The following is a 27,869-nucleotide window of genomic DNA, read 5'->3' as shown; positions in this document are numbered from 1 at the left end:
CATAAAATATTAAATTAATTATTCCTGCAGTGCCTTCTCACATTGAGACAGGCTTTCATCCAGTGCTTCTTCTGTATAGGTTTTTTTTTCTGCATTTGTTGCTTTAAAAAAAAGACAAAAGTTGTTTTGATATTTTATATTTAATCAGTGATAGTAGTTAATTATTTGCATATTTTCATGCTATCATGGACATTATTGAATGTCACAAATTATGAAACTTTTTTTTGTTGTAGTGTGTGCTTTTTCTTTTGAAAACAGACACATTTCCACCATACAGAACCTGATAAGGGTGATCTATAGCTATAAATTAGGCATGTGTATCGATAAATTAGCCATGCATATTAATTTGTGGCACTGAAAGTTTCATATAGACATAGGCGTGATTTATGCCTTCTGCCATGATATGATGATCAAACTGTGCAGTTCCATCTCTAAGTACAATTGCTGAATGAAAATATGCTTCCCGCAACAGAGCACTCCACATTTTATGTTATCCAGATTATTCCCTTTGGAAGCATAAATTGCTTTTATGAGGTATAAAATTATGTCTATTGCAGAACAGGGATAAGTCAAGTACATGCATAAGTGATAAACATTCTAACCACTGATTCAGAATAACACAATCTTTTTTTATACTCAGAACTTTGCACAATGTGTAGCAATAATAATCATATTCATTTTATGTTGAATTCTCCGTTTTGGCAAACCTCGAGCTTCTCTTTTTTAAGGAAAAAGACACTGTTTTTTTCGTTTTTGCTTTCCTGTTTTAAAAGATGCTGCTTTCTCTTCTGTTACGGCTTTATGATCCAAACAGAATATTAACTTACATAATCTAGTATTCAGAGGCATATTTTCTAATAGAGAAGGTTTTGCAATTGACAAGACATTATTTTCAGATGAAATTAGAAATCCTTTTTATTTACTTAGTTCAGTTTTTTTGGCTTATAAAGTAAAACCTTTTTGCTTTCAAGTAAGCATAATTCTCTCTGAAACTATAAATGTGAATTATTCATAGTCCCTGGAAAAATGGCTTGAATTTTGTAAAGCAAAATTTCAAGATTATTTCAAGACTTTCCTTAAAAACAACAATATCACAAAAACCAAAGAACCACAGCAAGCTAAATAGCCACCTGACGGAGAAATCGTTCAGTGAATTTTTTTAGGAAGACTGGACAGTTATTAAATTATGATCATCTCATAACAAAACAAATTAACTATATCCTTCCTTTCTTATAAGTCACCCAACTACAATATTTAGGATACTTTCAGGGTTAGGTATATAGGGAATACATGCATAGTCCCAAAAGAGAAGGCATTAAAAGATGCCTGATTCTACATAGCTATGTGAAACTCATTTCTGTTATTTTTTGGAAAATATTCGCCTAACTCATATTTGAATAAAGGATTTCAGTGTTTAGACCCCATGAATTTAAGTTTTAGATCTGTTTATTTCATATGTACTTTAACAGTGTTGTTTATAGGGTTAATTTTTTTCTAAGACTTTATTTTTATGAATTAAAAAAACCCAACAAACCAACGCCATTGCTCAGACTCCTCATTTCCAGTTATAAAATACTATTTAGTTACACGCGTTCCTTTTTCTGGGTCTTTACTTTTTTATTTGCATTGTATTCCTTGCTGAATCATTTTCCTTCATCATGTGACCTCAGCCTAATGATGTATTAATTACTAAAAAGATAATGCATTTAACAATCAGTATAACCAAATTAGCACAGGTCACCCAAAGGCCTTTTGTCAAATCCGATTGTTGTTTTGTCCTTTTGACTTTTACCTTATGGTAGGCCATCATCATAAGTATCTAAACTTTGATGGATTATAAACTCCAAGCATGATATGTATTTTTCATAATGCTAATGTAATTTTCAAGGTACTGAAAAGGTCAAACCTGCACATCTCTGTGTGCATTCTAAGTCTGTCTTTCCCTTTAATATTTCTTTTTCTCTGTTCCTCTGGTTCAAAAGTTCACTCAGTTCCCAAATGGCCACCTAATTTTCCAGTTATTCCCTCAAGCCATATGTGTTTTGGTTTCTTTATGGTTTATTAGGTACTGTAGGAAAGTAGCATAAGCTATATCTTCTAATGAAATCCAAGCACACTTCAGTGATGTTTCGACTTGATTGCTAGTAGCAATTAAATCACAGCAAAGGAGAATAATGCATAATCTCACAAAGTCCAGACACCCTACCGAAACGGGAAGGGGCCGAGAACAACCACAAACCTTCCCGGCCCTGCCAGACAGGCTGTTTGCAGCCGGCTTTCTTTTATTGGCCGAGAGCCTGATTGATAGCAAAATCATAACTTGCTGCATGCTAACAGGCAGAGTTCACTTGTAGGTTATTGTGAGCTGATAAAGGGTTAGATGGAGTTTTGATTTTCGCATTGGACCTTGGAGCGCTAGATTAATGGAATTTCAATGAGAGGCTGGAGTAGCCACAGCTTTGTCAGAAAAACAGATGGAGATTCTATACTCGTGTCTGCTCATTAATACTAGTTGCTTGAAAGGTGTGCTACTTACTTCTCTATACAAAAGAGTTGAGATAATTGATTTTTGAGTGGTGTGTTTAAAAAAAAAAGAACCCACACCTTATTGATGAATGGGTTTGTTGTAACATCAGCGATGACAAATTTGAGTATGACTTGTAGCATAAAATAGTGTAACAGTTTTTTCTATCTATATTTGGAAACATTTTTTTTCTGATGGGAAATAAATTTTAAATTCAACATTAGGGATAAACGAAACACTTTGGAAGAAAAATATTTTTTATTTGTAAATGATGATAAAAATAATGCTAAATTTTCATTTGGTGAGGGTAGCTTAAGAAGGAAATATTTAAATCACTTGGAAGTTCATTTTTATTGTATGTTTTAATTTGAGAATTATTCAAGAAAAATAATCTGGCAGATTGGCTTCTTAAATGTTGATGCCATTGTGCGCCCAAGTATATTAGAGTATTAATGTGAATTAGGCAAGTTGTCATCAGATAAAATTATGTAGAGAATGGAACTCTATATCCTGTATTAAAGGTACTTTCCCTTTCAAGTATGTTTACACAATTATGATAGGGGTGGGGGGGGGAATGGAGTGACTAGCACTGGGGAAGCTAATGTGTGATGATTTCCCCTTCTCAGATAATTTTCTATTCTTTGGTCATTTTCACATTTAAAAGTTATTTCTCCTTATTGAGAAATATAAACTTTTTGAAATAATCCAAGATAAAAGGAAAGAAACATTTTCAATTCCAACTGCATTGTGCTTTTGAACGTCTTCCTTGTAAGGTGAGGGGATGAAGGAGGTGAGGGGATGAAGGTGGTGAGGGGATGAAGGTAGTGAGGGGGAGCCCCGTAGCGAGTCTAATCTTCCTGTCCTTTAGAGGTCACAAGACCTTTGGGGGCATTTGTTGCAAATCTGATTCCATACTAGGCTATGATCATGCTATTGATAAGAACCTGGAAACCTCTGGGGAGAAGAACCCAGAAAAGTGGAAAGAAAATGGAAGCCTAGCGGCACTATCCTATTTTTCTTAGCAAAAAAAAAAAAAAAAAGTGATAGGAAAATCAGCTTGTGTTAAGAAATAGGATGTAGTGACAGAAGCAGCCAGGGCCTCTGCTTGTAAGTGATCATTTAGATCTTTTTTTTCCTCTGGTGTACAGATTTGGTGGGTGGAAATTTAGATTTAAAGACAGATAAATTTCTAGGTGATGATTCACATTTATAAAAAGGTTTTTGTTTTGGTTTTTTTGCTTTACAAAATGACCCCCAGGATTCCTTTAAATAGTGAGTTCTCATAGTCTACTTAAATTATGCATAGATTTGAAAACATTCCACATATAAGCAACCTTTGAGAAACATATCTATTTTGTAAAATGGGGCACAGAGCCATCCATTTCTTACAAAAATCAGTTGGCCTACTCTCTGCTGGCTTCTGCTGGAGGATGAAACATGTTTTATAACACAAAGTACCTTCCAATAGGAACCATTTTCCAGGCTCACAAATATTCTCCTCCCTTGGTTAGACATTGTCTCTCCACAGCATCGTCAGATACTTCTGATAACGGAAGCTCGGATTTTGGATATTTTTCATGTTATTCTGACGGCTGAGGGTTGGCTTGAAGGTTATACATACTTAGCTTCGGCAGCATCTGTCCCAGTGAACCTTTTCATAAACCTTCCTTTTTTCTGTTTCAGCCAGTGAATGGATAGGCTTGTTTCTCTGGTAGTAGAATTGAACACAATAATAGCACTTGTTTAGTCCTCTTGTGTTGGATCCTTTGGCCAGGGAGTTGGGGTTTCCCCCAAAACACAAAGGACACACTCCTTTCCTTCAAAAGCTGAATATTCTCATGAGAGATATGGCGCCACAACATGGAACTCTGGACAGCCGTTATATAGCCAGAGACAAGCAAATGCAGGATAATCACACTGCAACCAATTATTGAGCACCTTTTGTGTGCACTCTGTGTTCTTCCAAGGAAGCCAAAGACAAATTTCACCTTGTCTATGACTTTGTGGGTCTTATGATTGAGTTGGAAAGATAGGACATATTTCAATAACATTTAATAATTTTCAATACATTTTTCTGTAAATAAAGGAAACTTTACCGTACAAAGCTACATTAGACAAGTGCCAAATGTTTTATTCACACTCCTGTAAATAACTTGTTTTTTCTACAAATGAATTGACTGAAGCGAGGTGGGATTGTGAGATAATGTGCTCTATAGTGCATTGTGCGTAGACAGCTGGTCCTGGAGTCAGCGAGAGGCAGCTTTCCATACTGCCTTGGATGTGTACTGTCTGTGGGACCTTGGCAGTCCACTGTCTAAGACTTCTCTGTTGAGAAAAGGGCATTTCCACATTGGGAGTTCTCCTCTTTGGTGATCTCACAGGTTAGAACCAAGAGGGAAAAAATGGTATGATTACCGGGGATCTCTTAGCTGAGTGAATCATAGTCAGGTCTTGAGGGATGAAACAAATGTTTGATGGAAAAGCCTGGGAGAGGAACAGAAAGAACAGTGGCCTAGGAGTTAGGAGACATGGGTTCTAATCCTGACTAACCATGTGTGCATACTGTCAGGCCTTGAGTGGTCCTGGCCCTGGGCAAGTCATATCTATGCAATCAGTCAACCACTATTTATTAAGCGCGTGATGTGCCAGGCCCTGTGCTAGATACCAAAGATACAGGGAAAGGTAAAAATACTGCCCTTGTCTTCAGGCAGCCCCTGGTCTCCCAGGGGAGGCCGCATACAAACAGCCATGGACAAACAGGATAGAGATGGGCTAAGGGGAGGCTGATTAGCAGAGAGAAGGCACTAGCATGGAGGACTGGGAAGACTTCTGGAAGAAGCTGGGGCTTTCCCTGAGCCTGGAAGAAAGCCAGGGCAGCCAGGAGCTGGAGATGAGGGGGCAGAGCGCTCCGGGCATGAGGCTTCACCAGAGGAAGTGCCTGGAGTCTGGAGATGTCTAGTGCCTCCATATCTCTTTGGCTCTAAAATGAAGGGCTTGGACTGGATAGCTATGGTCTTATTTTTAAAAAATTTAACCACTTTTTTGGGGGAGGGGGCAGGGCAATGAGGGTTAAGTGACTTGCCCAGGGTCACACAGCGAGTAAGTGGCAAGTGTCTGAGGCTGGATTTGAACTCAGGTCCTCCTGAATTCAGGGCCAGTGCTCTATCCACTGTGCCACCTAGCTGTCCCCTATGGTCTCATTCTTAAAGCGGGACCAGATAACTGAGGAATTTGAGTGCCAAGAGAAAGAATGTAGAGCCAGTGCGTTGGAAAACCATTCTGTGTTCTGGAGCAGGAGGGGGGGGGGCCCAGGCTCTTTTAGGGAGACTGATTTGGCGACAGTATCTGGGATCGATGGAGGGAGAAGCCATAGTTGAGGAGCTGTGGTGTGTGACCAACACATGGTGGGAGATGAGGAGGATGGTGGCAGGGGGAAAACATCAATCCCGAGAAGACTCGATGGAGACAGAGGATGAAAGAGAACAATGTGAAAGGATCCCTCTCAGGTTTGAAGCCTGGTGCCTGGGAGATTTGGCAGACCAGGGGGAGTTTGGAGCTGGCTTGGGTTTGTGTGGGGGATCATCAGACAGCCGTGGGTGGCTCTGTCCTGGACACTCTCTGTCCCCTGTCGACTGGTGACCTCATCAGCTGCCACGGGTTCAGAGGTCATCTCTACAGGCGATTCCTGTAGCTCTGTACCCAGTCCAAGGATCTCCTGAGCTCCAGTGCCACATCCCTCACCTGCCCATAGGACATTTCAAGTGGGACATCATTGGATCGGCACCTCAGCCTGTATCTTTATTTTTATAAATGCTTAGAAATCAATTGAAACATATCATTTCTCTCCCCCATCATTCCTCAAACCTCAGCCATGCATGTGTACAGCTTTGCTGTCATCCTTGACTCCTCACTCTCACCCACTCCAAACAGCCAGTCAGTCACCAGACCCCATTGTTTTTGTCTGCAGCCTCTCCTGCCTGCACTAACACAGCTACTGCTCTGTAGGCTGGCATCGCCTCTGCCTTGGGCTTTTGCAGGGGATCCTCCTGGGTCTTTCCTCTTCCCAGTCTATTTCCATTTCCATAAAGCATAGGTCAGCCTGTGTCATTCCTCTACTCCATAAGATCCAGGGACACCTGTTACATCTAGGATCATATATAGACTCCTCTGTCTGGCCTCTAAAGCTCTTCCCAACCTGCCCCTTCCTTCCAATCTCCTACTCTTTTAACCATTATGACATTCCACATACTCCATGATTCAGTCCTGCCTGAACCCTGCTTGAACCCAGGGCCTCCTTACTTGGAGGCCAGCCCTTTATCCACTGTGCCGTGTCTCCTGGCACACAGTAGGTGTCTAATAAATGTTTGTTGATCAATTGGTGAGGTTTTGGGTGGTTGTATGGTTTCAGCAATTCAATTAAAAAAACATTTATCAGGTTCCTGGCATGTGTAAGGCATTGTGCTAGGTACTGGTTTGGGATCTGGGTGGCTCAACTGAAGACAAAAAATGAGTCATGGTTTTTTTTGGAGTTAGTCTGTATTCCTAGATCTTAGCTTCTCTTCTTTGAAGAAATGATGAGAGAATGAGGCTTAAGACATTCCCATAAATCCTGTTTTGTACCCAAAGAACTTGTGTTCCCACATGTTGTATGTATTGTGTTCTCAGGGGTGGAGTCATTCTGCCTATGACTTGGAGGGAGGGAGGGAGGGAGGGAGGGAGAGAGAGAGAGAGAGAGAGAGAGAGAGAGAGAGAGAGAGAGAGTGTGTCACAGAGAGAGAGACAGAAAGAGAGGGACACACAGAGACAGAGACAGAGATAGATATTAGAATGCTTTGGAGAGATTTTTCTTGGAGGAGAAGAGGAAGAGAGGAAGGAGAGGTCAGTGGAAAGTCAGAGAGGACTTGGGGAGGACTCTGAGCCCTTGGTGGAGCTCTGGGGTGGGTGCTCTTGGGTGCTCCAGAAGGAGAGAAGATGCCATGCCTGTCTGAGTTTACAAGGCAGGGGGCAGGCAGGACCAGCATGCATGAAATTCCCCAGCTCTGTCATCCCATCTTGACAGTCCTCATTCAGGTTGGGAAAAAGAAAGAGGAGTCACTGGCATGAGGACAGTGTGGCAAAGTCATTGCTGCTTCAGGAAGGAGAGATGCTGGGTGGTCTTGTCCATTTTGCACAGAAGCAGAAGGGAAAAGAGTGAAGGTGGATTGTTGGAATCTGGCTCCTGCTGGGCCTTGTGATCCTGGGGCCCTGCTCTCTGATTCTCCCAACAAGACGCAATGAGCCGTCATGTCTTACATAACATAACATGTGCCAAAGATGATTTCTCCTTGAGGAAGGCATGAGACTTAACAGGGATGAATGGCTCAACAAGGAGAAATTATTCCTGTGAGAAAGATGGACTGATACCAATGAGACAGTATGATTGGATGAATCACTAGGTGATGGGCTGGACTCTTCTGGTTCTATGTCAGTTTGGCAGTAGGTCTCCAGTGGAGTGCCCCAGGGATCTTCCTTGTTCCAGAGTCATTTAGCATTTTTTTTGTCGGACTTGGATAAAGGCACACATGGTATTCTCATCACATTTGCAGATGACACCAGCCTGGAACAGGTAGCTACCACACTGGATGGTAGAGTCAAAATTCAAAACTATCCTGACAGGTTCCAGAACCCTGGGGTGAATCTAGTAGGATGAATTCAATAGGAAGAAATGTAAAGCCTTATACCTGGGTTTGGAAAAATGACTTCACAAATATAGGCTTGGGGAGGTGAGGTCAGACATGTAAAGAATTAACTGTTATTTGAGGTTTTTATGCCTTGGTGCCCACTGGCCTGGGGCTCCGAAAACCGCACAGTGCTCCACCCACTGGTTGTAGCCGTTGCCAGGGCTCTGGCACCTCATGTCATCACTACTCGACAACGCCTACATGGGCCTGGCAAAATTATAATGATTGGAAGCCTAGTGAGGGCAGTCATGTGACTGTCAGAGCGGCCATCCCATTGGCTGGGGCGGTGTGGGTGTTTCTAGGTTTGGGGGAGGAGAATTAGGCATTCTAGGTGGAAGCTGGAAAGTGGCAGGTACTCTGCTGCGTATTTTCAGCTGATTCCTGGGCAGTGGTATTTTTTCAGGTATTATAATTTCCCTTTCCCCATTTTTATTTCCTTTCCCTTGATCCTACTGATCCTATTTGTGTTATTTTTTAAGTTCGTTCTTGTTAAAATAAATCTTGTTCTGTTTTGAGGGAGGCTGCCGGTCTCCTTCCTTGCCCCAATATTGCGGTGAGCCGCTTAGCTAGCACTCCCCAATTAAAAATTGGTTCCCACAGACAGCAGTCTGAAAATGATCTGGAGGTTTTAGTGGACTGCAAGCTGAATGAAAATCAGCCTTGGGGTGTGACAGGCATTTCTAGAAAACCCAACCCAAGCCCGCCCAAGTTAGCTTACACTAATTACTGGGAATTAGGTGAAAGTCCCTTTGGAAACCCCATTTGCACTGCTGTGTGCCCTTCTGGGGGCCCTGGATTGAGAACATTGATAAGGTGCAGTGTCTGGGAGACAGCAGCCAGGATGCCCAAAGGCCTTGAGTCCATGCTGTATGTGGATTGGTCAGGGGAGCTGGGGATGGGAAAGACAGGGAAGGGAGGGGCTGTTTCTAGAACTGTCTTCAAGCAGAGAGATCTGTTCTATTTGGCCCCAGAACAGTCCCTGAGCAGTGGGAGAAAGTGCAGAGAGGTCAGAGGAGGATCAGTTAGGCAAAGCTTCTTGTCCTGAGGGATGGCTGCCTTCCTCAGGCCATCACTGAGGGACGGACTGAGTACTTGCTGGAGGCCCCCTCTGATTTCCTGTGGATTGCACTTTTCCCTTTCTGGACTTTTCTGTGGAATGTTCTTTGATTATTTAAGGGGAAATTCTAGTTGATTGAATTTGGAACAAGAATGTGCTTAACCTTTTTACTAATACAATACATAATTGTCTGAACCCAGCTTAAAAAAATCCACATGACCCTTTTGGAATTTGTTCTAAATGGGATTTGTGCACAGGTGAAATCCCATTATATTGAACTCCATGGGGCTGCCTGGCGTCTTTGGTTTTATTGAATGAAGCTTGAAATAAGTGCTTCTCTCCGGGGGGCTGGACAATTCCGATTATTTTCTCTTGCCTGTGGAGGGCATAGACACACATGGCCAAGAGGTGGTGATAACTCCAAAAAATTGGGGGCCTGTTCCTGGCTGGCTGCTGAGGCCAGCCTGTCAGCATGCCTGGGCCGTCATGCTAGCCATGCCCCGGAGCTGGGGGCCCTGGGCTTGGGACAGGTGGGGCCATGCCACAGAACCTTTCTTCTCTTCTGCATTTCTTCCTCACTTGTTCCTGCCCACCACTGCCACTCTCCCTAGTGGAAGTGCATCTTCTCCAGGACCATATGTGCAGTTTGGTGCTGAGAGGTTCTCAGAATCAGGGAAAGGGCATAAACAGAATGGAGGAAGCTTGGGTGTGTTTGTTGGGGGTGGGAGGAGAGGAATTTTTAGCTGGGACCTCAGTGAATCCAAATGGGTCAAGAGCCCCACCTGCCCCAGGGGGCCAGGTTTGAACCTCTTCCCCTTGGGTACTCTATGTTCTGGGCTGTTGTGGCCTCTTGGAGGGGCTTCAAGGTGCTTTCCCAGTACCCTCCCCTTCAGGACTCTTGAGAGATTTCAGAAGCTCCAACAAGTCCTTCCTTCTATTCCTCATGTATGAGGTTACTAACAGAGGGGAGGCCACTTCCCACTTGCTGAGGGCCAGTTCTTGCTAGGATTCGCTAGGACATTGGAAGATGCCTGTGAGTGGACCCTCTCTCCACCAACCTGGGCAAGGTCCTTGGGGGTCTCACTGAATGAAGACGGGGAAGAGAGCCAATGAGAATGGCTCATGGAGTCATAGACTTCAGGCCTTTGGGAGCGTCTGTTTCAATCTCTCATTTTACACACTTCCTCGAGTCCCCAAGAGGCCAAACCACTTGCCCAGTGTTGCCTAGCTGGTCCCCATCAGAGCTGTAGCCATAGTCCCATGCTGCTCTGGGGCGAGGGGTCCCATGGCCCTTGCTCTGCTCTTTCTGCCCAGGGCCCATTTCTTTGATGTCTGGGCTACCTGGCTGAGCTTCCCAGTAGCAAATGATTGTCTCAGAGATGAAGCCATGTGTGTCTAAGTGCTTTTTATGCACATTAACTTAATGAGTTCAATTCTCCCCCTCCTATTGGCAAAGGCTCATTCCTGAGGCAAGAGGAAAAGGTTTCTTTGCTCCACTTCTCCCTCCTGCCCTTTTCACCTGGGCTTATGACTAGTGAAAGGGAGAAGAAGTTAGCCACCCTTGAAGCAGGGGTCCCAGGGGCACCTCTCTTTGTGGTGGCAGGTGGCAGTGAGGGGACAGGTGGGACTGAAGAGGCCTCTAGAAGGAATTCTGCCCTGGGAGAGTGGATACTTGATAGAATTATGCCCTGGTTCCGCCTCTGGGCAGATGTTCTTAAGACACCAGCAAGATCAGGTGCATCAATTGGAGCCCAAATTCCCTTGTTCCTTTGAGGCAATTCACTTGTTCCTTAAGTTCTGGTCCTTCTAGGGTTGTAGAGGAAGGCTGTGGATTCGAGGGGACGAGTGGTAGTGACGTCCCCCCTCCAGCTCCTGCACTTAAGGCTGGCAATTAGTGCAGCAGTGGAGAGAATAAAGCAGAGACATAAATCTTCCAAATTCCTCATTACATACGTGGGTAACAAACTTTCTCTCTCTCTGACTGGGAAATTTGTGTGAAGGCCGGAAGTGACTTCTGCAGCACAGGCCTGGCTGTCTGACTGCAGTTAAATTGCTCTTCCCTTCCAACCCTGCTCTTTCCCAAAATAGCGAGGAACCGTGAGATTAATATGTTAATTAAAGGAAGAGTATCACAGTGCTAGTTTTAATATCACTGTTGCCTTGTGTATATTTCTACAGTTGCTGTGCATCCAGCAAAAAAGGTCATTTTCTCACACTCAGCTCCATAGAAATCCTGTAATTTCACCATCATCACATAAATGATGTGTCTGAGTGCAAGTGTGAGTGTGTGTGGGGGTGTGTAAACATACACATATGTCTCTTCTGTTAGTTGGAGATGGGGCTTTACTCTGTGTCTCTCCTTGTAACGCTCTTTGTGTTTCTGACAGTCTGTGCAGATGGTAGGTTTTTTAGTTTATTTGTTTTTTGGTATGTGTACGTTTATAACCATAGGGACAAGGATCAGGTCTGGACGTGTGTGATGTCATTGGAAGAGGTATCTCCCAGATGAGGAGATGCCCTCCACCAGTGCAGATAGGAGCTACCTGCTTGGCACTTCACAGATGGTGAGAGTTGCCTATGAACCCTTTAGAAGTTGTCAGTCTGTGTCAGAGTCAGGCCTTGAACCCTGGCTTACTGGCCCTGAGGCTTCCCCCCTGGCCTCTTGTTCATCATAGGGTGTTTGGTTGTATGAGTCTCTCGTTTCATGGCATGAGGAAGGTGAGAAGCTGGAGCCTGTAGGAGCTGGGCCTCATTGCCTAGAGAACTCTTGGTTTCAGGAGTTACCTTTCAGCTGGAGCACCCTGTTGTACTTGTGTTGTGGAAGCCATCAGAGTGAGATCGCCCCAGCCTTGGCTTTGGCTTTATATTGGACAGAGTTATTCACCCTCCCTAGAAGAGGCGTATCTTTCTTTGACCCTTTGCCTTCTGTGTTCATCCCCTGGGCCCAACGTGGTGCTTGGCACAAAGATAACACCTCAGTGGTTTTTTTCATTCATTCATCTGAGTCATTGTTGAAGCAGGAATCATGAAGATCTGGGCTTGGGGGAGGGTAAGACTGATGACTACTCCTTAGCATCTGTGGTTGAACCGAGAATAGCTGAGCACGTGCCCGAGATTTGGGGAAGCAGACGTCAGAGGGCCCAGAGAAGGAAGAGGTGTCGAATTCTACAGGCTTAGCCCAGGAGGGAGGAGACATTCTAGGATGAGATGCCAAAGATGCATCGAGGAACAAATCTATGAGGAGGAAAAAGGGACTGGTATGGGCACACAGGGGACTGAATGGCTCTATGGGGCTCACATACATATTCACATACATATATGTGCGTACATAGATACACACATGTATATGTATATTTATCCAAATATCTATATGTATTCTCCATAGACATATATAGGTACTTTCCCTCTCTCTCTTTTTTTTTTTTGGTGAGGTAATTGGAGTTAAGTGACTTGCCCAGGGTCACACAGCTAGTAAGTGTTAAGTGTCTGAGGCTGGATTTGAACTCAAGTCCTCCTGACTCCAGGGCCGGTGCTCTATCCATTGCACCAACTAGCTGCCCCTCCATAGACATATATAGATTATATATTATCTATCTATCTGTATTTTGCCTTTCTTTTTGACCCCACAGTACCTGGCACATAGTAGGCACTTTATAAGTGCTTACTGACTGACTGAAAGATGGATTGGAATAGGGAGAGACTAGAGGGAGGGAGATCAGTCAGGAGCTTAATTGCAGCAGTCCAGAAGTGAATTAATGAGCGTTGGACGAGGATGGGGGCAGCGTATGTGGGGAAGAGGAGCCAGATGAGAACTGTGGAGTCATGACGGTGTGCATGTTGCTGCTGGGGCTGCAGACTTGGGTGACTAGAATGTCGTCGGTGGCCTCGAATGACTTGAGGAGAGTAGGAGGGGGGTGGACAGTGATTTCTGGTTTGGACGTAATGGGTTTGAGTTGCTTATAGGGCACCCAGTTAGAAATGCCTCATATCAGTTTGTGACGGGAGCTAGTGCTCAGGAGAGAGACTGGTGCTGGGCATGTAGGTCTGGGGTCTTCAGAAGTAGAGATGCTGAGCCCTGGGGAGGTGACAGGAGAAGGGCCCAGAGCTGAAGCCCGGAGTCTCTCCATAGGCCCCTAGAGAGGATCTCCACCAGCAGAGGCGGCCTGGGAGCTGTCAGGGTCCTCCTCCTCATTTTCTTGTCAATCCTGCTTCCTCTGTCTCAGCTGAGAACCATGGACTCTGCCCCCATTACTCAGGGAGGGGGCCCAGGACCAGGGCCCCTGCTGGGCAGGCCATTTCTTCCAGCTCCGGCACTGAGATGGGGCCGGGCCTAGTGCACGTGGTAGAGCGCCCGTCCCCATGGAGCTTCTCGTCCATTTCTTCTGCTTTTTGACTTAAACACTAGGACCAGGATCACGATAACGAGGAATCCCCCTCCTCAGCGTGGTATCTCAAGTCCGCCACAAGCTGGGGCTAGCCTTCCTTTCCAGGCTTATTGCACGTGACTCCCCTTAGCACCCTCGACACTCCAGCCAGTTTGGCCTCCTTACTGTTCCTGCATGTGCTTCTCTGACTCTCCTGGGCTTTGCCCACTTGCTAGGGAATCGCATTCCCCCTCTTTAGCTTCAGAGCTCACCCACGGTGCTGCCTCCTATAGGAAGCCTTCCCTGATCCCCCTCATTGTTGGTATATTCTTATCTTCCTCATTGTCTTGCACTTATGTTTCATGTTGTATCCCTCAGTAAAGCCTGTGTGCCGTGGGCACACACGGGGACCTTTGTTTTGCTCCTTTATCTCCAGCAGGGCACCTTGTATGAAGTTGGTGCTTAATAAAAGCTTGTTGAGATGGGACTAGAGAAAATGAAGATGGGGAAGCAGCTGAACTAGAGGGAGTCTCTCTAGAGGAGGGCATGCCTGGGAGAGTGTGGGGGGGGTTACTTCTCAAGGGGCTTGAGAGAGGAGGATACGAACTACCTGAACAAATCTTACACTTGATCCAACTGCTACTCAGAGAATGCCAGTAATTCCTCACCCTCCTTTCCCTTCTCTACGGTGAAAAAAAGGAGAATAATCTCAGCCTGTTAGCTATACTGATACCTTTTTCCCGTGTGAGAACCTGGGCCCAGTCTTCCAGTTCTGCCTCAGAGGGGCGACTGCGGGGGCTGAGCTGTTCTCAGTAAAGAGAGAAGACCAAGGCAGGGACGGATCCTGGAGAGCCTCGCAGGGGAGGCACCAGTTTAATGACTTCCCATGCCTAGTCAGCATAGCTTAAGCTTGGAAGAGTCAGAAATGAGGATGTTGGCAGGGCTGGAGGACCTGCAACTTGCTCCTCTGTGGCCTCTGGGGATCCGAGGCCAAGCGACTGGAGGCAGGCTTTGTGGGCCCGATAGATGGGGCTGACGAGTGTGAGGAGATGAGGCCCATCGTCCTCAGAGGACATGCTGCTGCTTTGTTGAGGTCACTCACCTTGACTATGGAGGAGGAACAAAATGGAGTTATTGGCTCGATGGGGAGTTTGGCCTGCAGATGGGAGACTCTCAGCAAACTCTGGGCAGAGGCCAGTCTGGGGAGGGAGCCTGGAGACAAAGGGGATGCATTTTTGCATTATTTGCCTTTCATTTTGACGGGTACAATAAAAACATACCTAATGTGAGTGACTTTAGTGGTCCTTTGTCCCCATCTTCCGGCTGACTTATGTGGGTGACACGGCTAGGTAGCTGCAGAATGAACTCTCCCGGCCTCCCTGGATTGTGGGGTGCTGTTGTTGTCAGGACTCTGGGGTTGAGTGAGGGTCTTGGGCTTTCTCCGTCTGTAAAGGCAGAAACAACAGGACCTGATAAGAGATTGGCTGTGGGAGGGGGTGAGAGAGAGTGAGGAGTGGAGAAGGACTCCTGCAGGGCCTGGAGAGAGGGGGTGCTCTCCACAGTGACAGGTGCCCTTCATTGCATCACTCAGCCCCACAGTGCCAGTCACTGAAGCTCCTGAGCAGAGGAGGGATGGGGGCAGTGGATTGGAGGGTGGAGAGAATGGGTGCCACTGAAGTGATCGAGGTGGGCACAGGTGAGGCTGTGCACAAGGGTGTTGGCAGCAGGGCCGGGTACTGGGGACTAACCCAAGAAGCAGCTCTGAGGCTGGAGGGAGAGGGCGGAGTGGCTCCCTACGTCCAGGGCATTGCTGACCCCTGCTGCGAGCTGGCCACCGCCTGCCTTTCATCACCTCTTGAGTTACTCGGAATCCTGATTTCTCTGGGTTGCTGGTCTTCCCCAGTAAGTGCCCCGTATGTGCACAGCACTGTATGGGGGATCCAGAGCAGAGGGGAGATGGTCTCATGCTCTTAGAGCTTATGTTCTACACTGAAATGGAAAACGCAGGGCACCCTGTCAGCTGTGAGCCAGGCTGAGCTGGGGCCCCTGCCTCAGAGAACCCAGAGCTGAAAGGGGCCAATCCTGCTGCTGCCCCCTCAGGTCTGCCCCCGCTTCCTTTCCACCTGTGCTTCCTGCCCAAGATAGCCATGTGGATGGGTTGCCCATCCAGGCTTGGGCAGTGTGTCCCACTTTCGGGGCCAGGGGTACTCAGGGCCTTGGAAGGGCTCAGAAGGTGTCAGGGAGGTGCAGTTAGTGTCATGTCTCTGTCCATGATCTAGTTAGCTCCCACAGCTGCACAGCAGCAACATGGAGTCACAGGGTCTGGGTTCTGTCCCAGATGTCCAGTTAGTCGCCTGTGTGCCATCCCCATCCCTTCTCTTCTGTTCATGGTTCATAAAATTGTTTTGTTTCTACTCGGCCTCTAGTCTCAACATGCAGCAAGGCAGGCCGACTTCCCTTTTGAGAGCAGAGTTGGGGGATTTTCCAGAGCCGCAAATATTGCGATTGATTGATTATTAATTGGTTCTAAATATTGTAAATTATTATGACATCATGCCAGGAAGCAAAAATAGGAAATTTATAACTGATTGGTTTTATATTCTTAGAATCATCTCGAAGATTTTGGAAATCAGTCTCTGTGGAATATAGTAAGGCACCAGGTAGCCAGAACATCGGCAGGCTGGCCTGATCCCCTCTGGGGAGGGGCATTTTCTCTGGAGCTTTTAGATGTATCTGAACCCAAATCACCTGGCTTGTGTTGGGCTCTTAGAGGCACCTGATAACAGATTTAGTACTGGAGGGGCCTCTGAAATCATGTCACCCTGGGAGTCTATACTCTGTTTTTAGTGTCACAGGCCCCTTTGTAAGTCAATCTAACGAAGCCCATGGACCCATTCTTAGAACAGTCTTTTTAAATGCATAAAAGGACAACAGTTATGGCAAAATACAGTTATTTAAAAAGTTCACATTCTCTAGGTCAATAACTCCTGATCGAATGCAGCAAATAGATTATAGGGGAGGAAGCTGAGCGGTGTGTCTTGGCCAGGTCATGCGATTGCGAGTGGCTGAGGTAGGATGTGAATTTGGGTTCTGTGGTTCCAGATCTGTCCCCTTCATCACGGTGCCCTGTTGGCCGTCTTTATCCAGCTTATCCCTGACTTTTCTAAACACGAAGGGGTGCTCGCCATGGCCTGAGGCAGCTCTTTCCACTTTGGTAAGCCATAATTGTCAGGAAGTTCTAGTTCTGCTGTGTGGAGCCAATGTAGTATCTGCTTTGTACATGATGGGCTTTTAAATTCCCATTTCTGTTATTCCTTAAGGTTTGCAGAGCCCTTTGGCTGCGTGATCTCCTGTGCCTCATAGCAACCCGAGAGGAGGGGCTTAAGTATCCACAGGGAGAGGCTGTAGAAGAAATCAGTGTTTACATTGACTGGGAAACATCAGATGGCTTCATTCTCCTGTAGAGGGGCCTTTTGCACACTTTGGCAAACCTCCAGTGACCTTAGTGAGCTCAATCAATCAGCAAGCATTTATTAGGCACCTACTGTATGCCAGATACCGTGCTAGGCACTGGGGTTACAACTTCAAAGAATGGAACAATCCATACTCACAATGAGCTTACGTTTAAATGGAGAAGATAACAAGTAATTATTTTAATATTTAATAAGAATAGTTAATAATAAGAATATTTAATAATCAATAGTAGCATTTATATAGTGCCTTAAGATTTGCAAAATGTGTTACAAATATGGCCTCATTTTACCTCACAGCATCCATAGAATGGAGGAAATAGGTTCTATAATTATCCCAATTTCACCCATCAGGAAATCACACACATATGTGTATGTGTGTGTGTGTGCGTGTACACAATATACATATATGTATATATGCATGCATATATTTTATACAAATTATATGTGTAAACATGTACACACATATACATGTATTATCTATGTGTGTACACACATGCAGATTGGTTGAATACAAGGTAATTTGGGGGAAAGGGCCCTAGCAGTTGGGCTGATGAACACAGGCCTTGTGCAGGAGATAGTGTTGGAAGTGTGTCTTAAACAAAGAGAGAGAATCTTGAGGTGGTGGTAAGGAGAGTAAGTGCATCCTAGCTGTGGGAGATAGAACAAAGGCATGGCAATAGCATGTGGTGGGTGAGGAAGAGAGAGGTTATTTGCCAGAATTAATGAGAGTGCCCATTGAGTCTAGAAAGGTCGGTGGGGCCATGCTGGGTAGGGCTTTCCAAGCTCAATAGAGGAGTGTGTGATTTATTCTAGAGAGGTCTTCCAGAGTGGCCACGAACATGGACCTGTAGGTGAGACACGCATTTCATGGACATTGCATTGATGTGCTTTGCTTGACTCTGCCTGCCTGTTTTGAGGAAATGCTTTTCTTGGGTGGGATAAAGGCGTGAATCAGTGGGTAATGATGGAGATGGAAAAGAACCTCAACCACATTATAATTCATGGGGAAAAACGCCCAGAAAAAATATGTAGAAGGGGACACTATTGTATTATGACCTTGTTAAGTTTCCCATGGACTCTTTTTTGGTTTGTTTTTTGTTTTTGTTTTTGTTTTGTGAGGTAATTGGGGTTGAGTGACTTGCCCAGGGTCACACAGCTAGTAAATGTTAAGTGTCTGAGGCTGGATTTGAACTCAGGTACTCCTGACTCTAGGGCCGGTGCTCTATCCATTGTGCCACCTAGCTGCCCCTCCCATGGACTCTTAAGACCATATGAAACATGTTTACGGTTTTTCATAGAATCCTGTTGTTTGTTCTTTGTATCTTGCAAGGTCTGTTGGTGTTTGTTGGTAATTATTAAGTTCTGAGTAAAAAAGAAGTTGTAAAACGAAAAGCATAAATTGCGGCAAACATTCATTCTTCTCTGGCTAGCCTCAGGATGAGTGTCTTTGAATTTACTTTTGTGGAGCCTTGGGTGATGGTCACAGTCTGTCCATGGGCTGGCCCGAAAACCTTTCCTGCCTGGTAGCGAGGGCAGAACCTGTGCAAAACCAGTGGAGTCTTGGAGAGCCCAGGGCCCCCTCCATTAAAGGAAGATGTTCTTGAAGGCATTGGTACACACTGCTATTAGAAACACAAATATTCCTGTCTGAATTATGTTGTATAGGTGTGGATTTTCATCCATTATATTTTCTTAAAATGGAATCAAGCTGTACTTTGATGTGTGATATTTTTATAGCAAAGTCATATAACACTTGTTTATTCTCTTGATGTTACATATTTGAAATTTAGACAGCAACATCTGCTCATTAGCAGCCCTACCCTGTCAAAGGCAAAATGTCTTAGGGTTATTGTTGGCAGGGTTCTTTACAGGTGTGGAATTGAGATTTGAAATATAATATAGTGACCCTTATTGTGCTAAAGCAAATTGTTTTTCCTGATGTGCATTTTGACTTTCAGAATCATGCATTTAAAAAATTTCCCTCTATGCCTTAGGGAAGCAGAGATCCACTCCTTCCTTGTTGACATAATTTTCCTCTCTCTTTTCTCCCCTACTTTCTCATTATTTTCATCTTCCTTTTCTTTTATCTAGCCATTTCTATCTAGTTTTCATCTATTATTAAAAATCCATTAGGTATCCATTACACTTCATATTTTTATGAATCTATTTGCATATGGGAACCTAGGTGGTCGGGGTCCTGCCCCCTAGACACGTGTGTGAACTAGCTGGTAGAAACAAAATCATTTTCATCTGTTTATTCCAGGAAGTGAAGCTTAATAGCTGTTTTTCCCTAAATGGTGATGGAAAAAAATGTGTCCTAGGAATCCAGAATGGCCATGGGTAGCCTACATTGCCTCTCCGTGTTCCAACAGAGCTGCTAAGGGATCCTTGTTCAAATCGAGCTCTGTATGAGAAACGGTCTAGCAGTGCTCATGGGGAAGCTCATGATTCCAGAGTGTAGACGGCCATCAATCACTGCAGGTGTCCAGGCACCAGGCAGGGACTGAACGCGTACCCAGAGCGAGTATCCTGGGAGCAAGCCGCACCCTGATGCTCTGACACAAGCCAGGAAATCCATCAGAGTAGATTTCAGTGGACATTGATCAAATTTGTGTGGAAGTCATTGGACTCATCTTTCAACAGGGGCCTTTCTGGGCTTCCAGACCTTAGAGCATCATGGTTGTAGTGCTAGAATGGACCTCAGAGTCTATGCATCCCCAGCTCCTTCATTTTGAAGGCGAGGGAACCACCTCTCTGTTAGAAAAGATACTTTTATCTCTTGCCTTCATTTGTCTAAAGAAGCTGATCTGAAACCTTGATTTCTTAATCAGACAAATTTACCAATGAAACGTGATTGATTTTGTAGCTAATAAAAAAAACTAGGCTCAATCCGAAGGCTACTTGTTTATCAACAATGAATTGCATTAGTCAACACCCTTTTTTATTTTGAAATGTCTTCTCAGTTATTGTACAGGTAGGTTACTGAGTTTGTTGATATTAAAAGACGCAAACTCTAGCTTTTTTGACCTACACATCTCAAAATGACACAAAATAACGACACATGCTCAGAAACAATAATACACAATCTGGGTAGTACTAGGAACCCCAAATCTCAGCACATTCTTCCAGCTATTGCTCAGTAAATGGCACCCCTGTATTCGAATAGTATGGCAAAAACTGATCATGGATTTTTTACAGTTGCATATATTAACTATGTATTTTTCATTCTTTTACACTCTTTAATTCTAACTGAATATTTGGATTGGATTGGATTGCAGTGGTGGCATGAACATCATAGGTGATTAATTAATGTTGAATTGAATTGCAGGATGGAAGTGGGGAAAGTATCACAAATTGGGGGAGAACGTAGCTCATTTGGGCTTTCATATGTTTTCAAATGCACATTAAAATGCATGAGATGCGGTTTCCTCTCTAACATACTAACATACAAGAAAATGCAAATTATTCCTTAGGTCATGAAATAATCCTTGGGAGTCATCTTTTCACTGTGAATTTAAATCCACTGAAGGGTTAATTTTTTGAAAAACATGCAGAAGGTGGAACATGCAGTCACCCAATGCAAAGCAAAGGGAAAAAGGCCAGAATTTTCAAAGGAGCGTTTTGACACAGAAGCTTACGCACTGGCGACTTGTAGCCCACAGCCACTTGCAGCAGGCTCTCCCTCAACTTCTGCTCTGGTCTATTTCCTGTGACAAAAATCAGCCCAAATGGTTCTTTGAAAACCATTCTCTCTGGTTATGATTTATCATACTCTTTGTTTCCCCCTTTCCTACCTTCTAGCATGTTGGATCCATTTGAACCACGAATATCCACTTGTATGGTATTTAGGACCTGTTATTAAAATATCATGGGAAGGATGTAGCAAGTTGGTGATAATTGATTTATCCCCATCCTAGTGAACCTCCCGCTTTTCTTCCACTTTGTCCTCCCTTGGGCAATAATCACAGGGTCGAGCTGCCAATCTGGAGACTTAATTTTTTCCAGCAGTGCCATCTGGCTCCTTGGCACCAGAAGTTAAATTGGTTCTTTGTGGTTTAGACTGAATTTGTTATATTGTTAGACAGTTGATAGGGTGTCTCTTGCTGCCAGATACTAATTTTCCTTTAACTGATTATTGATTCTTATTTAGAGATTTATGAATTTTTGTCTGTTCTCAGATTATGGCAAAATTTTAATGGGAGAAAAATAGAATAAGCAGCTTGGATTTGATCTCACTCTATCCAGCCTTGTGGCCCAATTCCTTTTTTAACACTTAGTAGCTTTTTCCTTTTAGAAGAGATGAACTTTATGTTAGTTGTGAAGATTTTCCTATGCTATTTATTTTCTTTTTAACCTGTGTGTGTGTGTAAATGTGCACACACACCTTTCCTAATTTTTGTGTTTTTAAAATATTGGTTACTAGTCTATGGATTTTTAAACATCCACAGTGGGGAAATGGCCGCTTTCATACTTCCTTTACACCAAGAGGGAAACTTATTCTACTTTGGCCATCAGGTGACATAAACGTCTGACAACATATAGCAGCATTCTGTTGGGACATTCCTATGTTTGTTTTGTCTTTCATTTTGTAATCTAGTCATATTCGATGGCATCCATAAACAATTTAAAAGATTTAGGAAAAATGTATTTGATTGGGCCTTATCTCCCAAATCACCAGAAACTGTCCTTTATGAGTTAAATGAGCTTCCTTTGCACGTGTGGTAATCTAAAAATCTTTTTATTGATGGTAAATATACATTGGAAGAATCATAAGTGAATTCAAAGATTATTTTACCCTCCCCCAAAAACCCCAAATGTAACTTCAACATTTGTAATTTTCTAAAAAAGAGTTTCTAAAAATTCAGATGAGTTTTCATATGATCTCAATTGATCACTTTAGCTGTAGCATGATTTTATTGCCTCTTCATGGCCTAATTGAATGGTAATTAATTCATTATTTAATGCACCATAATAATCTTGTATTAGGGGTGTGTGTGTGTATATATATATATATAAACACATATATACACGTATATATACACACACACACACACACATATATATATATATATATGCACCAAGTTTTCAGAGCAACTTATCCACATGAAAGCCTATTTTCTCAGAGTCCAAGCTTCTAATTAGGTGAAATATATAATACACACTACTTCTTGGAGTAATTGTCTCTTACCAATATATTAAAAATATTTATTTTGAATCATTTTTATTACTGGTATGTGAGTTAGGAATGTTTTCTAATAAGTAAATGGTTTTAATTAGCTATAAAAATACCATATCGGCAGTCTTCTATATAGCAACTAAAAATGTATTATGTTAAAATTTTAGAAAGATATTAGAGTATTTGACCAGAAAAGACTGGTATGCAATTCTGTTCCATTATTCAGGAGTCCAGGGCTTTTTTTTTTTTTTTTTTGGTGTGTGGTTTGGTTTAAAGTGTGGATAGCAAAAGAAGCAATAAATGCCACCCTGTTAAGAGAGCTAGATCAGATGTCAGCAAAATGATTCATATGCCAACTGGAAGAGTTAACATGCATTTTATCCTACTGTCTAGCAGGAGGAGGCAGGCTATAGAAAAATGAATTCTTCACTAAATAATTTACAACAATTATATCAAATTTTAATAACTTGAGCTAAGAAGATGTACGTTGTGATTCATGTGTTCACAATCATCCACGTGAGAGATTAATTGTGCTATCTTTAAACAGAAATGTTCTCCTACAAATGTTTTTTAATTGGCAAATCATGATTAGTTTTATATATTTAAAATAGCATACGATCAGCTTTTTGGTTGTAACTCAATGGGCAGATAAAATATTAGAGCTAATCTGTTGTCTTGGATGCCAGGTCATTAGAATTTGTGCTTAATATCAAAAAATACCCAGAATTGTTTGTTGCCTTTATCTTAACTCAAATATGTAAAGGGGATACTGTAGCATTTTTCTTTGGAATCACAGAGAGTTCAGTGACCTTTCTGTGGCAAATTATGTAGAAAGAAAATATTTATATTCATTTAAAATAACCTCCATGAAGAAATTGTCTCATTACCCTGTTTGATCAATTTCTTGTAGCCTGAGCTGTAGCAGGCTGCTGTTGCCATTGGTTGATGGAATACATTGAGTAGTGGCTAATGGTGATGGCGCTCATCAGGACAGGGTTCAGCCAGCGGTCAGCAACAAATAATTCAAGACTGTTTCTAAGTTTGTGGCTGGTGGAATTTGCTTCTTGCCCCGAGCCAGCGGCATTGCTGAGCTTGGCTATTTGATTAGAAGAGAAGCATATTTGCTTCTTAGCAACTGGGCATTTGCACAACCCATAGAACTCTGCTGTCTCCAAAGGTTTTCCTTTTGTGATGGGAGAATAATACTTTATTGTTGATTGACGGACAAAAGAAGTCGTGGGCTAGGCGAACTCATAGCCAGTTAGTTGGGGGTTTGCTTCTCAACAGCTTCAAATTGATACATCATTTCATAAAAAGACAAACCATAAGTACAGTATGAATATTTGTTGAAATTGTGGATGAAGTCAGTGCCCAGTATGTTAGCATTTAGAGATGCATTTTAACAAATAGGTTAGCGCTGTTTAAATGTGATTGGATACTGTTGTTTTTTGCCCAGTAGGTCCAGTGATAGAAAATCAATTCTGCTCCTAGTCTATGTTGATCCATTGATACTGATTTGTTGTTAGCATCTTTCAGTAAAAAATAATAGCACAGTAGTACATTTCATTAACAATGTTGGAAGTAAAATAAATGTTTTAGTTGGAATTTTTACACGTTGTGAAATATCAGAATTAATATAGATAGCCTTAGAAGTCTGAAACTTTGGATTCTAATAAAGTGTTTGTATGGAATTTGGAGCATATCATTTCCCACAGGAAATGAGTCTGCAGAAGAAAACGTGTGTCTTCAATGGAAGACAAAGCTATTTATAACCCAGCAGTTAAGAAACAAGTGAGAAAAGAGAGATTCGGGAAGGAGATGGTCTGGGGTTTATGATCCTAGGGGGCCAGGGCAGGAAAAAGCAAATGTTTTTTATGGTTTTATAGCTTTTCTCACTCACACTGTATGTCCTGGACTTTAGCAGCAAAAATTCAGAGAAAGCCCTGCAGCACAGTGATTTGGGCTCAGACGATGCTGATTTTATTGTTGCATCTTTGATCATTGTCATTTATTCCTTTCAAGTCTCATACATTTTTGGTAATCCAATCTGAATAGTCATTGCAGAAAATAAACTGTATTGCCAATATATTTTACAACTTTAAATTTGTTTTTATCTATGTTACTGGAGTAATTCTTGATGCTAAATTGAAATTGTATATGTAACATTAGAATTTGGAGGTCAAAATATAGTCAGTTTTGCATCTATGAATATTTAGTTTTTTAAACTACTCTTTTCAACTTTGTGGAAATTGGGCTGTTTTTTTCCATTTCTGACTCCCAAGAGAAGCTAGTGGCAGATAACAACATTTTGGTGATTTAAAACAAACAAAAAAGTGCTTTGGCGTGAATTTCGCAGTAAAACTCTCAAGGCGTGTTTTGGGATTTAGGGAGAGTTAAAGCAAGTGCAGGCATTAACACAGACATAAAATGTGTATGGGCAAACACACTCATTTCACAATAAAAGGACCTTAGGGCATATCACCATGCATAATGTGACCATCACTGTATTTACTTACTAATAGTCACCTCGGTGGCAAGGGAGGCTCTAGAGAAGGAAACAGGGTGAGGCCCAGTGATTCGCTATGGTCCGGCAGTAATATACCTGATCAAATCAAACAGCTGGCCTTTGATGATCTGTGGTAATCTCCTGGAAGGAAGAAATAGCCAACCAGCATCCTAAGAAGCTGTGGGAAATGCTTCAAAATGAAGATGCTTGGGGATACTACAGGCCAAAGGCCAGACTCTGTGCACTGCTACATGGGGGAGGGTGGGGGCGATATCTAAAAGGTAATGACCAGATGAAGCTTTGTACTGGTGACATTTACTCATGAGCTCAATCGGGGGAGTTTTAGTCAGTAAGGACAGGGCTCAAAATGACCCATCTCTCCTAGTAAAAAGACAAAGAAAAGCTCCTTTTAAAATTCTCAACTCTAATGCAGCAATAACATTATTTGTGTTTGTTAGTTTTTATAGAATCTCAAAATACCTTTAAAATGTTTTTTATAGACAAAAGAGGTGTTGTTGTTTTTAATGCTGTTATAAAACTTGCCAGTAGTTAGGAGGTCGTTTGTGAACCAGAGCTTTGGCCTTAGAGACATGCTACAGATTCTGTATCTTTGAGCACTTGCGCAGAGTTGGAGCAGGCTGTCCCTGAGGGAGGGACCTCCTTTTTTTTTTTTTTTTTTGCTGGGCAATGGGGGTTAAGTGACTTGCCCAGGGTCACACAGCTAGTAAGTGTCAAGTGTCTTGAGGCTGGATATGAACTCAGATACTCCTGAATCCAGGGCCCGTGCTTTATCAACTGCGCCACCTAGCCTCCCCAGGGACCTACTTCTAAAGTTCTGAGTCTGTGAATCTCTTTGTTGTCAGTTCACCTGTGGGAGCCGTGGGTAGGGCCACCAGAACCTTCTGGAGCCATTTTTCCCTGAAGGAGAAAAAAAGTATTATTGTCTGTTCACAAGGAATTTCTGCGGTTTTGTGGCTAGCTTTGATTAGGTCTTGTTATTTTCTGTGGAAAATACAAAAGACTTAATTCTTAGTGCCATTAATGGTGAATTGTCATTGATTTATATGTAGCCTTTTCCGAGCATTAAGGTATATTGCAAATTATACTTATTTAAACATCATTTCATTCCCCATTAAAATATAGTGGGATAACATAGCAATTTTAACGAGCCGCACCAATAGTTCACTGTAGTTTGAGGGTGGAAATTACGGAGCATATTGTATACAGGGGAGGTAATGGGGGAATCTATGTGGGTGAGGTGCAATTACTCTGGAAATGGTCTAGTACTGTGGTGTTGATCACTATTATTACCAATTTAAGTGTGGAGCCCCAATTAATAAATAGTGAGGAACTCTGCGCCTGATTTCTCAGCATGCTGCCCTTAAAATATCCCAGTTATAGACTCAACAAAACATTTCTCACTTCATATATGTTTCTTCATAGATTTTAAAAAATTTCATTTGGGGGCTGGGAGGGATTTTGGAGGCCCTTATTTTATGGGTGAGGACCCTAAATCTGAGAATGGTCAAGCGGCTTGCTCAGATTTCCAGAGGGCTTGAGCTGAGATCTTGGATCTCCTGACTGGCTGGCCTAAGAGGTCTCTTCCCCACTACACTAAGCCATGGCCACCAGTGATAGAGAAAAGTGAGACAAATTAGGCTTTCTGGCCCCATGTCCAGAACACATATGTATATATGCGTGTATATGTATGCATTTTGTATATACATCTATATACAGAAGACATAACACTTCTTTAGCCATACTAACTTTGCTGTTTTCTCCCCAGTTATTGGAGTCAGATTTATCATGATTGGACAGTTCTAAAACCCCAGAGTTGTTCACACAACTAGCCTGATTTTTGAGTATTTTTCCAACCTCAAAATCATTCTCAAATGTTCCCTCTCTCTCATCTCCATGCCCAATCTGTTGCCAAGTCTTGTCAGTTTTTCTTCCGCAACAACCCTCTCATCTGCCTACTTCTCCACTTTGGTGGCCACCACCTTAGCTCAGGTCCTCATCCCCTCTCTCTCACCTCAACTCTGTCAGGGCTTTCTGAATTGGTCTCCTTGCCTCCACTCCTCCTGTTCCCTGCCCAACTATCGAATTCATTTTCCTAAAGCATGAGTCTGACTGTGTCACCTCACCCATTGGTGGTTCCCCATTCCCTTTAGGACAAACCACAAGCCCTCTGTTGGGCACTTAAAGCTGTCTGCAGTCTGTCTCTTTCCTTTCTGCAGGATCGTTGCATGTTACTCTTCATGCGCTCTGTGTTCCAGCCAACCTGGCCTACTTTGCCATTCCCCTTATTTAACATGCCACCCCCTTCCACTCTTGCACAGTCTCCCCATCACCAAAGTGCTTTCCTAGTCTTATTTCAGGTTGTTCCTCTTCCTGCCTTTTATTGCAGTCCAAGTGGCCTGTGAGCCGTGCCCTGTACTGGACAGGCACTCTTCCTTTACCTCTGCTTCTCGGAACCTGTAGCTCCCCTTAAGACATGGCTCAGGCACCGCCTCCAGCACGAGGTCTTTCCTAAGGCCCAGAGTTGTCCACCTGTCGTGTCTTCCCAATGGAATGTCAGTTCTTTGAGGGCAAAGACAATTTTTATTTTGGTCCTCGTAGCCATAGTGCTGTCGTCAGTGCCTTGTGCACACTGGATGCTTAATAGAGGCTTATTAAATTTGCTTACTGAGAAAAACTGCCTTATGGTTGAGCCTGCCCTAGAGTGAAATTGTTTGGAGAATTTAGTAAGTAAACGGCCTTGTATGGGCTTACCTGATAGAGATTATGCTGTCTAGCTGCTAGTGTTATAATAAAACCCAAGAGTATTCAACACGTACACTCTAGAAGGTGCTTTTTATTAGCTTTGATTTTGCTTTTATTAGTAATACTTAGATTATTTAATTTTAAAATTTAAAAAAATGGGGGGGGGACAAGGAAAGCACAGCCCCTAGAGCACACAGGTGTGTCACACACCCATTCACCTGTTGGAGACATTTGTTGCCTGTGTAGCCAAGTGTGAATTGGGGGGATTATAAAGAACATGGTCATT

General features: G+C 43.2%; 1 protein-coding gene across 2 annotated transcripts in view; it reads left to right on the top strand.

Annotated features, from left to right (window-relative positions):
* SKAP2 (src kinase associated phosphoprotein 2) overlaps positions 1-27,869 on the top strand; it is a 164,297-nt gene that overhangs the window by 19,733 nt on the left and 116,695 nt on the right. The gene's annotated exons all lie outside the window — the stretch shown is intronic.

The sequence above is a fragment of the Dromiciops gliroides genome, chromosome 5 (genome assembly GCF_019393635.1).
Source record: "Dromiciops gliroides isolate mDroGli1 chromosome 5, mDroGli1.pri, whole genome shotgun sequence".
Lineage (NCBI taxonomy): Eukaryota > Metazoa > Chordata > Mammalia > Microbiotheria > Microbiotheriidae > Dromiciops > Dromiciops gliroides.
The sequence above is the reverse complement of the archived record's forward strand: the minus strand, read 5'-3'. Positions and strand labels throughout refer to the sequence as shown.